At 37.7% G+C, this 10,945-nt stretch overlaps 1 pseudogene; it reads left to right on the top strand.

Annotated features, from left to right (window-relative positions):
• Nucleotides 1-9,117: 9,117 nt before the first annotated feature.
• LOC129475076 (small ribosomal subunit protein mS31-like) lies at nucleotides 9,118-10,290 on the top strand (annotated as a pseudogene).
• Nucleotides 10,291-10,945: the final 655 nt, after the last annotated feature.

The raw sequence follows: 10,945 nt of genomic DNA, 5'->3' as shown, positions 1-10,945 counted from the left end.
AATAGGTGTGGTGTGCTGCTGAAAAGAATGTATATTCTGTTGACTTGGGGTGGAGAGTTCTGTAGATGTCTATTAGGTCAGCTTGTTGCAGAGCTGAGTTCAATTCCTGGATATCCTTGTTAACTTTCTGTCTCATTGATCTGTCTAATGTTGACAGTGGGGTGTTAAAGTCTCCCATTATTATTGTGCGGTAGTCTAAGTCTCCTTGTAGGTCACTCAGGACTTGCTTTATGAATCTCGGTGCTCCTGTATTGGGTGCATAGATATTTAGGATAGTTAGTTTTTCTTGTTGAATTGATCCCTTTACCATTATGTAATGGCCTTCTTTGTCTCTTTTCATGTTTGTTGCTTTAAAGTCTGTTTTATCCGAGACTAGGATTGCAACCCTTGCCATTTTTTGTTTTCCATTTGCTTGGTAGATCTTCCTCCATCCCTTTGTTTTGAGCCTATGTGTGTCTCTGCACGTGAGATGGGTTTCCTGAATACAGCACACTGATGGGTCTTGACTCTTTATCCAATTTGCCAGTCTGTGCCTTTTAATTGGAGCATTTAGCCCATTTACATTTAAGGTTAGTATTGTTATGTGTGAATTTGATCCTGTCATTATGATGTTAGCTGGTGATTTTGCTCGTTAGTTGATGCAGTTTCCTCCTAGCCTTGACGGTCTTTACAATTTGGCATGCTTTTGCAGTGGCTGGTACCGGTTATTCCTTTCCATGTTTACTGCTTCCTTCAGGAGCTCTTTTAGGGCAGGCCTGGTGGTGACAAAATCTCTCAGCATTTGCTTGTCTATAAAGTATTTTATTTCTCTTTCACTTATGAAGCTTAATTTTCCTGGATATGAAATTCTGCGCTGAAAATTCTTTTCTTTAAGAATGTTGAATATTGGTCCCCACTCTCTTCTGGCTTGTAGAGTTTCTGCCGAGAGATCAGCTGTTAATCTGATGGACTTCCCTTTGTGGGTAACCTGACCTTTCTCTCTGGCTGCCCTTAATATTTTTTCCTTCATTTCAACTTTGGTGAATTTGACAATTATGTGTCTTGGAGTTGCTCTTCTCAAGGAGTATCTTTGTGGCATTCTCTGTATTTCCTGAATTTGAATGTTGGCCTGCCTTTCTAGATTGGGGAAGTTCTCCTAGATAATATCCTGCACAGTGTTTTCCAACTTGGTTCCATTCTTCCCGTCACTTTCAGGTACATCAATTAGACATAGATTTGGTCTTTTCACATAGTCCCATATTTCTTGGATGCTTTGTTTGTTTCTTTTTATTCCTTTTTCTCTAAACTTCTCTTCATGCTTCATTTCATTCATTTCATCTTCCATCGCTGATACCCTTTCTTCCAGTTGATCACATTGGTTACTGAGGCTTGTGAATTCGTCACATAGTTCTCGTGCCATGGATTTCAGCTCCATCAGGTCCTTTAAGGACTTCTCTGCATTGGTTATTCTAGTTATCCATTTGTCTAACTTTTTTTTCAAAGTTTTTAACTTCTTTGCCATTGGTTCGAACTTCCTCCTTTAGCTCGGAGTACTTTGATCTTCTGAAGCCTTCTTCTCTCAACTCGTCGAAATCATTCTCCATCCAGCTTTGTTCCATTGCTGGTGAGGAGCTGCGTTTCTTTGGAGAAGGAGAGGTACTCTGATTTTTAGAGTTTCCGGTTTTTCTGCTCTGTTTTTTTCCCATCTTTGTGGTTTTATCTACCTTTGGTCTTTGATGATGGTGACGTGCAGATGGGTTTTTGGTGTGGATGTCCTTTCTGTTTGTTAGTTTTCCTTCTAACAGTCAGGACCCTCAGCTGCAGGTCTGTTGGAGTTTACTGGAGGTCCACTCCAGACCCTGTTTGCCTGGATATCAGCAGCGGTGGCTGCAGAACAGCAGATATTGGTGAACCACAAATGCTGCTGCCTGATTGTTGCTCTGGAAGTTTTGTCTCAGAGGAGTACCCAGCTGTGTGAGGTGTCAGTCCGCCCCTACTGGGGGCTTCCTCCCAGTTAGGCTACTCAGGTGTCAGGAATCCACTGGAGGAGGCAGTCTGCCTGTTCTCAGATCTCAAGCTGCATGCTGGGAGAACCACTACTCTCTTCAAAGCTGTTAGACAGGGACATTTAAGTCTGCAGAGGTTACTGCTGTCTTTTGTTTTTCTGTGCCCTGCCCCCAGAGGTGGAGCCTACAGAGGCAGGCAGGCCTCCTTGAGCTGTGGTAGGCTCCACCCAGTTCAAGCTTCCCAGCCGCTTTGTTTACCTACTCAAGCCTGAGCAATGGCGGGCACCCCTCCCCCAGCCTCGCTGCTGCCTTGCAGTTTGATCTCAGACTGCTGTGCTAGCAATGAGTGAGGCTCTGTGGGCGTAGGATCCTCTGAGCCAGGTGCAGGATATAATCTCCTGGTATGCCATTTGATAAGCCCGTTGGAAAAGTGTGGTATTAGGGTTGGAGTGACCCGATTTTCCAGGTGCCATATGTCACCCCTTTCTTTGACTAGGAAAGGGAATTCCCTGACCCCTTGTACCTCCCAGGTGAGGCGATGCCTCGCCTTGCTTCAGCTCATGCTTGGTGTGCTGCACCCACTGTCCTGCACCCACTGTCTGGCACTCCCCAGTGAGATGAACCCAGTACCTCAGTTGGAAATACAGAAATCACCCATCTTCTGCGTCGCTCACGCTGGGAGCTGTAGACTGCCTTTACTTATTTTTTAAAAATTTATTTTTAAATAAATACCACCTGCGAGGAGCAGTGGTGTTTGGTTACATAAATAAGTTCTTTATTGGTGATTTCTGAGATTTTGGTGCCCCATCACACAAGCAGTGTACACCGTACCCAATGCATAATATTTTTACCTCACCCCCCTCCCACCCTTTCCCGTGTCTCCAGAGTTCATTGTATCATTCTTATGCCTTTGCGACCTCATAGCTTAGCTCCCACTTATGAGTGAGAACACATGATGTTTGGTTTTCTATTTCTGAGTTACTTCACTTAGAATAAGAATCTCCAATTCCATCCAGATTACTGCAAATGCCATTATTTTGTTGTCTTTAATGGCTGACTAGCATTCAATGGTGTATATATACCATATTTTCTTTATCCACCCATTGATTGATGGGCATTTGGGCTGGTTCCATATTTTTGCAATTGCAAATTGTGCTGTGATAAACATGCATGTGCAAGTATCTTTTTTGTATAATGACTTATTTCACCTGGTTAGATACCTAGTAGTGGGATTCCTGGATCAAATGGTAGTATACTTTTATTTCTTTAAGGAATCTCCACACTGTTTTTTCATAGTGATTGTACCAGTTTACATTTCTACCAACAGTGTAAAAGTGCTCTCTTTTCACCACATCCATGGCAACATGTATTATTTTTTAATTTTTAATTTTGGCCATTCTTGCAGGAGTAAGGTGGTTGATTCTTTACAGTTTTTTTATACACACTGCCTGATATACAATAAAACATTACTAGACCTGTGAATGAGGCAGAAAAAGTTGACTTTCAATCATTACAAAAATAAACAACTGATGCATAACCACAGATACAAATATTGGAGTTAGTAGACAAAGGCTATAAAATAATTATAGCTAGGGTAAAAAAAAAATATGAACAAAAGGAACAAAAAGATGGGAAAATTCAGCAGAGAATCAGAATCTATCAAAAAAATTAACATTCTAGGCAAAGCAATCCCAAGCAAAAAGAATAAAAGTGAAGGCATCACACTACCCAACTTGAAACTATACCATAAAGTCACAGTAACCAAAACAGCTTGACACTGGTACAATAACAGACATACAGACCAATAAAACAGAATAGAAAACTCAGAAATAAAGCCACAAACCTACAACCATCTGATCTTTGGCAAGGCTGACAAAAACCAGCAATGGAAAAAGGACTCCTTATTCAGTAAATGGTGTTAGGATAACTAGCCATATGCAGAAGATAGAAGCTGGACACCTACATTTTACCATTTACAAAAATTAACTCATAATGGATTAAAGATTTAAATGGAAGACCTCAAACTACAAGAAATCCTGAAAGACAATCTGAGAATACTCTTTTGGACATTGATATTGGCAACGGCTTCTTGGCTAAGTCTCCAAAAGCAATTGTAACAAAACCAAAAATAGACAAGTGGAATATAATTAAACTAAAGAGTTTCTGCAGAAGAAAAGAAACTATCAACAGAGGAAATAGACAACCTACAGAAAGGGAAAAGATAATCACAAACTATGCGTCTGACAAAAGCCTAATATTCAGAATCTAGAGGGAACTTAAATCAAAAGCAAAACACAGATAATCCAACTAAAACATTGCCAAAAGGCATGAAGAGACACTTCTCAAAAGAAGACATGGAAGTGGTCAATGAACATGTGAAAAAATGCTCAATATCATCAATCATCAGAGAAATGCAAATCAAAACCACACTGAGATACCATCTTGTACCTGTCAAAATGGCAATTTTAAAAAAGTCAAAAAAATAAGAATGAAAACAGATGATGGCCAGACTGTGAAGAAAAGGGCACACATATACACTTGGTGGGAATGCGAATAAGTCAAGCCACTGTGGAAAGCAGTCTGGAAATTTTTTAAAGAATTTTAAACAAAACTACAAGTAAACCCAGCAATATCGTTACTGTGTATATACTCTCCCAAAATAAATCATTCTACCAAAAAGACACATATACTCGTATGTTCATCACTGCACTATTCTCAATAGCAAAAACATGGAAGCAAGTCAGGTACCCATCAGTGGTAGCTTGGATAATGAAAATATGGTACCTATGCACTTTGGGATACTACACAGCCATAAAAGAGAATGAAACCATGTCCTTTTCAGCTACATGGATAGAGTTGGAGGCTGTAACCTAAGCAAATTAATGCAGGAAGTGAAAACCAAATATAGCATGTTCTCATTTACAAGTGGGAGCTAAGCATTAAGTGCAAATGAACATAAATATGGGACAAATAGACACCGTGTACTACTAGAGGGTGAAAGGAGGGAAAATAGGTTTAAAAACTACCTATGAAGTACTATGCTCACTACCAAGGTGAAAATATCCATACTCCAAACCTCAGCATCCCTCAATATTTCCATGTAACAAATCTGCACATGTACCTTCTACACCTAAAATAAAAGTTGAAATAAAAATAAATTAACATTCTAGATCTAGAAAAACTTGATACTTGAAATTAATAATTCACTGGACAGGAATAGTAGCAAACAGAACAAAACAGAAAATACAACCAGTAGACTTTACAGACAAATATCCAATGTGAAATACAGTGGAAAAAAATAAAAAGAAAAGTGCAGAGTGAAAGAAAAATATGCCACAAAATTTCTAATATACCTGTAAGGAGAGAGAGAATGTAATAGAAGGAATCTTTAAATAGAGTATGGCTAAAAATTTTCTAAAACTGAAGACATTATCTAACATTTTCTAGAAGCTCAGCAAACCCCAGAGGAAAGCAATACTGAGGCACAAATAATCAAACTGTAAAAAGTAATAAAAAATGAAAAAAAAATGAAAGGAACCAGGGAAAAAGACACATTCTCTTCAAAAGAACATCAATATAACTAATAGTTGTTACATTACAAAACTATATACTCAAAACAACATATTGGCATAAAAAGTGGCACATAGACCAATGGAAGAGATTAGAGAGTTCAGAAATAATTCCATGCATTTACAGTCAATTGATTTTTTACAAACATATCAGGAACACACAATGTGGAAAGGACAGTCTCGTCAATAAATGATGTTGTGAGAACAGGGTATCTACATAAAGAATAAAATTAGACTCTCATCTCACACTATATGCAAATACAAACTCAAAATAGATTATAAACTTAAATGTAAGGTATAAACTGTAAAGCTACTAGAAAAAACAGAGAAAAAGTTCCATGGCATTGGTCTGAGCAACTCTTATTTGAATATCAACCCAAAACCACAGACAACAAAAGCAAAACTAGACAAATGTGAGTACATCAAACTAGAGTTTCGGCACAGCCAAGAAAACAAACAATTGAGTGAAGAGACAACATACAGAATGGGATAAAGTATTTGCAAACTGTATCTCTGATAAGGGCTTAATATCCAAAATACATAAGGAACTTGAATGACTCAACAGGAAGAAAAAGTGGGCAAAGGATCTTAATAGACATTTCTCAAAAGAAGACATAGAAATGGCCAACGGGAAGAATCAGTATTATTCAAATGTCCATTCTACCCCAAACAATTAACAGATTCAAAGCAATTCCTATCAAAAGATCAATGACATTCTTTACAGAAATAGAAAGCCAATCTTAAAATTTATATGTAACCACAGAAGACCCAAAATAGCCAAAGCTATTTTAAGCAAAAAGAGCAAATCTGGAGGAATTACATTATCTGACTTCAAACTATACTACAGAGCTATAGGAACAAAAACAGCATGGTACTGGCATAAAAGCAGACACATAGATCAGTGGAACAGAATTGAGAACTCAGAAAAAAATTCACACATTTACAGTGAACTCATTATCCCCAAAGGTGCCCAGATATATGCTTTAGAAAAGATAGTCTCTTCAATAAATGGTGCTGGGAAAACTGGGTATACATATTCAGAAAAAAGAAACTAGACCCTTATTTCATACCATATACAAATATCAAATCAAAATGGATCTAAGACTTAAACCTAAGACCTCAGGCTATTAAACTACTACAAGAAAACATTGGGGAAACTCTAGGACATCAGTCTGGGCAAAGATTTCTTGAGTAATGCCTCACAAGCACAGGCAACCAAAGCAAAAATGGACAAATGGGATCACATCAAATTAAAAAGCTACTGCACAGCAAAGGAAATTAGAAACAAAAATAAAAGACAACCCACAGAATGGGAGAAAATATTTGCAAACTACTCATCTGACAAAAGGTTAATAACAAGAATGTATAAGTGATTCAAACAACTCTATAGGAAAAATCTAATGATAGGATTAAAAATGTGCAAAAGATTTGAATAGACATCTCTCAAAAGGAGACATACAAATGGCAAACAGGCAAATGAAAAGGTGCTCAACAACATTGATCATCAGAGAAATGCAAAGAAAAACTATGGTAAGATATTCCACACTCCAGTTAAAATGACTTATATCCAATAGACAGGCAATAACAAATGCTGGCGAGAATGTAGAGAAAAAAGAACCCTTGTGCACTGTTGGTGGGAATGTAAGTTAGTACAACCACTATGGAGAATAGTTTGGAGGTTCCTCAAAATAACTAAAAATTGAGCTACCATATGATCCAGCAATCCCACTGCTGGGTATATACCCCAAAGAAAGAGAATCAGCATATCAAAGAGATATCTCCACTCTCATGTTTGTTGCAGCACTGTATACAATAGCCAAGATTTAGAAGTAACCTAAGTGTTCATCAACAGATGAACGGATAAAGAAAATATGATGCATACACACAATGGAATATTACTCAGCCATAAAAATAATAATATCCTGTCATTTGCAACAAGATAAATGGACCTAGAGGTCATTATGTTAAGTGAAGTAAGTCAGGCATAGAAAGACAAACATCGCATGTTCTCACTTATTTGTGAGATCTGAAAATTAAAACAATTGAACTCATGAACATAGAGAGTAGAAAGATGGGTACTAGAGACTGCTAAGAGTAGTGACATGGCAGAGTGGGGGAAGTGAGGATGGGTAACAGGTACAAAAATAGAAAGAATGAATAAGACCTGCTATTTGATAGCACAACAGGGTGGCTATAGTCAATAACAGCTGAATTGTACATTTTAAAATAACTAAAATACTATAATTGGTTTGTTTGTAACACAAAGTATAAATGCTTGAGAGGATGGATATCCCATTCCATGACGTGATTATTACACATTACATGTCTGTATCGAAACATCTCATGTACCCTGTAAATATATACATCACTAGGCACCCACAAATATTAAAAACAAAAAATTTAAATTAAAAAAGGAGATGGGTATAGAAACGAATGAGGAGTAAGTAAAGGAATTGCAAGAAAAAAACCCAGCTATAAAAATACACACATAGGGTGAATGAAAATACCTTTAAGTTTACTATGACTTTTGCTTAAAACAGTGCTTCTTGATTAAATATTCAGTAAAGTGCCTCTGTGGTAGATTTCAAAGTTTTTCTTATCTTGCTGTCAAGTTGTAGCAGTCATGGAGACTTTTGAAATAGTCTCCTAATTGATTGTACTACCATTACGTGGGACAATGTTCTACCTCCAATCGGCTGAGGCTTAAGAGGGGAACTTACCAACTTGCATAATGGAGATTTGTGGTGGTTTCAGGTACGACTGGATCAGGGACGGCAAATAATATTGTCAGGGCTCAATTTCTCTACCTCTCAGCTCTGCTTATTGCTGCTTGACCTCAGTTGGCCTGCCATGCTATGCAAGATGATTGCTAGTAGCTCCAAATTTACATCCCAATAGCTGAACAATCCCAGTGGAAATAGACAAGAGTTGACATAGCTCTGGCAAAAAAAAAAAAAAAAAAAAAAAAAGTCCTGGGGAACATTCTCATTAGCTTAGCTTGAGGTATACTCCCAACTCTGTACTAATCACTGGGCCGGAGGCATAGATATTCGGAAAAAAAGAAACAGGTTTTGCGTCCAAGTAAGAAGGCCTTCTGGGCAACTAATAGCAAATGGCCACGGCTCTGGAAACCTCACTGCTTTCACCCCTTTGTACCAACAGAGTCACTGTTCTAAGGCATGAATAAAACCTCATAAGACCTCCAAAAACAAAAACCAAGAAACAAATGGCGAACCCGTATATGGGGAGGAAAAAAAAGCTTAACATCACTAATCATCAGAGCAATGCAAATTAACATAGTTAGAAATAAAGAATTGCATTTCATGACAAAATGTCTGTACCAACAGGCAGCACAATAGTCCTAAATTTATCTATCTTCAAAATATATAAACCAAAAATCAACAAAACAAGAAGAGCCATAGGCAAATCCTGAGTCATTGTTGGTGATGTTAACACATATCCCCCAGTAAATGATAGAACAATCAGTCCAAAAGCAAAAGAGAGGGCGGGGGACGTGTTTGGCAGCGGACACCGTTTCAGTTGCGTTCTTGGTTCAATTTGTGTCTCGGCGATGTTTCCTAGACTCTTGACGTTCCTATCTCCTCGCCCCTTTTCCCGCCACCCTTTGTCCTCCAGAAGCCCGGAGACATCAGCCGCTGCGATTGTGCTACTGGCTGTTCGGCACGGAACGGTCAAGATAAAAAATAAATCCAAAGATATTTTGGCACTAACAGCGTGATCTGTAGCAAGAAAGATGAGCAGTCTGTTCAAACCGATGAGACTTCCAAGGAGACTTCAGAGAGCCAAGACAGTGAAAAGGAAAATATGAGAAAGACTTGTTAAACATTATTAAGGGCATGAAAGTTGGATTAAGCACAGTAAATGTACAAATAACAAAGCCCCCCAACAGAAGACCACTTAAAAGTTTGGAAGCTACACTTGGCAGACTTCAAAGAGCTACAGAACATGCTCCGAAGAAGAGAATTGGAGCCCCTGAGTCTCGAGTTGGTGGCAGCTGCATCTGGTGTGGCAGATTCTCTCTCTTTTGACAAGCAAACAACCAAGTCGGAGCTGCTGAGGCAGCTCCAGCAGCATTAGGAAGAGTCAAGGGCACAGAGAGATGCAGACAGACCTAAAATTAGTTTCAGTAACATAATATAGATAAGAAAGTTGCCAGGTTTGCTACAGCTAGAGTTCGTTCAAGACCAGAGCATCGGATTCAGTTTGACGAAGCCTATGACAATTATCCTGGCCAGGAGAAGACCTATGATCATAGAAAAAGATGTAGGAAAGATATATTCAAGTGGAAAAGACTTAATATTTTTGACATGACGGCAGTTACTAAACAAGCACCTGAAACAGACACATCACCTTCACTTTGGGATGTGGAATTTGCTAAGCATTTAGCCACAGTAAATGAACAACCCCTTCAGAATGGGTTTGAAAAGCTGATCCAGTGGACAAAAGAGGGGAAATTGTGGGAGTTCCCAATTAACAATGAAGCAGGTTTTGATGATGATGGTTCAGAATTTCATTAACATATATTTCTGGAGAAACACCTGAAGGGCTTTCCAAAACAAGGACCAATTCACCACTTCATGGAGGTGATGACTTGTGGCCTTTCCAAAAACTCATGTCTTAGTGTTAAACAGAATGTTGAGCACATAGAGTGGTTTAAAAATTATTTTAATGAAAAAAAGGACGTTCTAAAAGAAAGTAATGTACAGTTCAATTAAGACCATGGAAATTTTTATTTCAAACAATTAGAGATGGATATTAAAACTAAATAAAATAATTTTACTAAAAAAAGCAAAGTAAGGATATAGAAGATTCAAACAATATAATTATAAAACTCAACCTAATTAGAGTATACAGAACATTACACGAAGCAACTGCAGAATATATGTTTTTTCAAGTTTATATGGAATATTTACCAAGACGAATCAAATACTAGGGTGTAATGCAAGATCATACATTTCAGGGACTGAAATCATACAGAATATGTTCTCTGTATACAGTAGAATTAATATAGAAGACAATAACAGAAAGATAGAGAAAATATATTCAAATGTTTAGAAATTAAGATATACACTTTCAAATAACCCATGGGTCAAATAAGAAATTATAATGGAAAGCAGACAATATTTTGAACTAAGTAATAACAAAAATATGGTATATCAAAATCTGTGGGAGGCAGATAAAGCAGCTCTGGAGGGCTATTTATATCTTTAAATGCATATATGAGAAAAAATAAAGTGTTAAAAATCAATTACCTAAACTTCCATATCAAAGACTAGGAAAAGAATGACAAATTAAACCAAAAGAAAGCAGAAGTGATGGAACAATACATATATAAGAAAAGAAATCAATGAGATAAAACACAGATGTGAG

The sequence above is a fragment of the Symphalangus syndactylus genome, chromosome X (assembly GCF_028878055.3).
Source record: "Symphalangus syndactylus isolate Jambi chromosome X, NHGRI_mSymSyn1-v2.1_pri, whole genome shotgun sequence".
NCBI classification, from domain to species: Eukaryota; Metazoa; Chordata; class Mammalia; order Primates; family Hylobatidae; genus Symphalangus; species Symphalangus syndactylus.
This window is presented reverse-complemented; position numbering and strand designations above follow the sequence as displayed.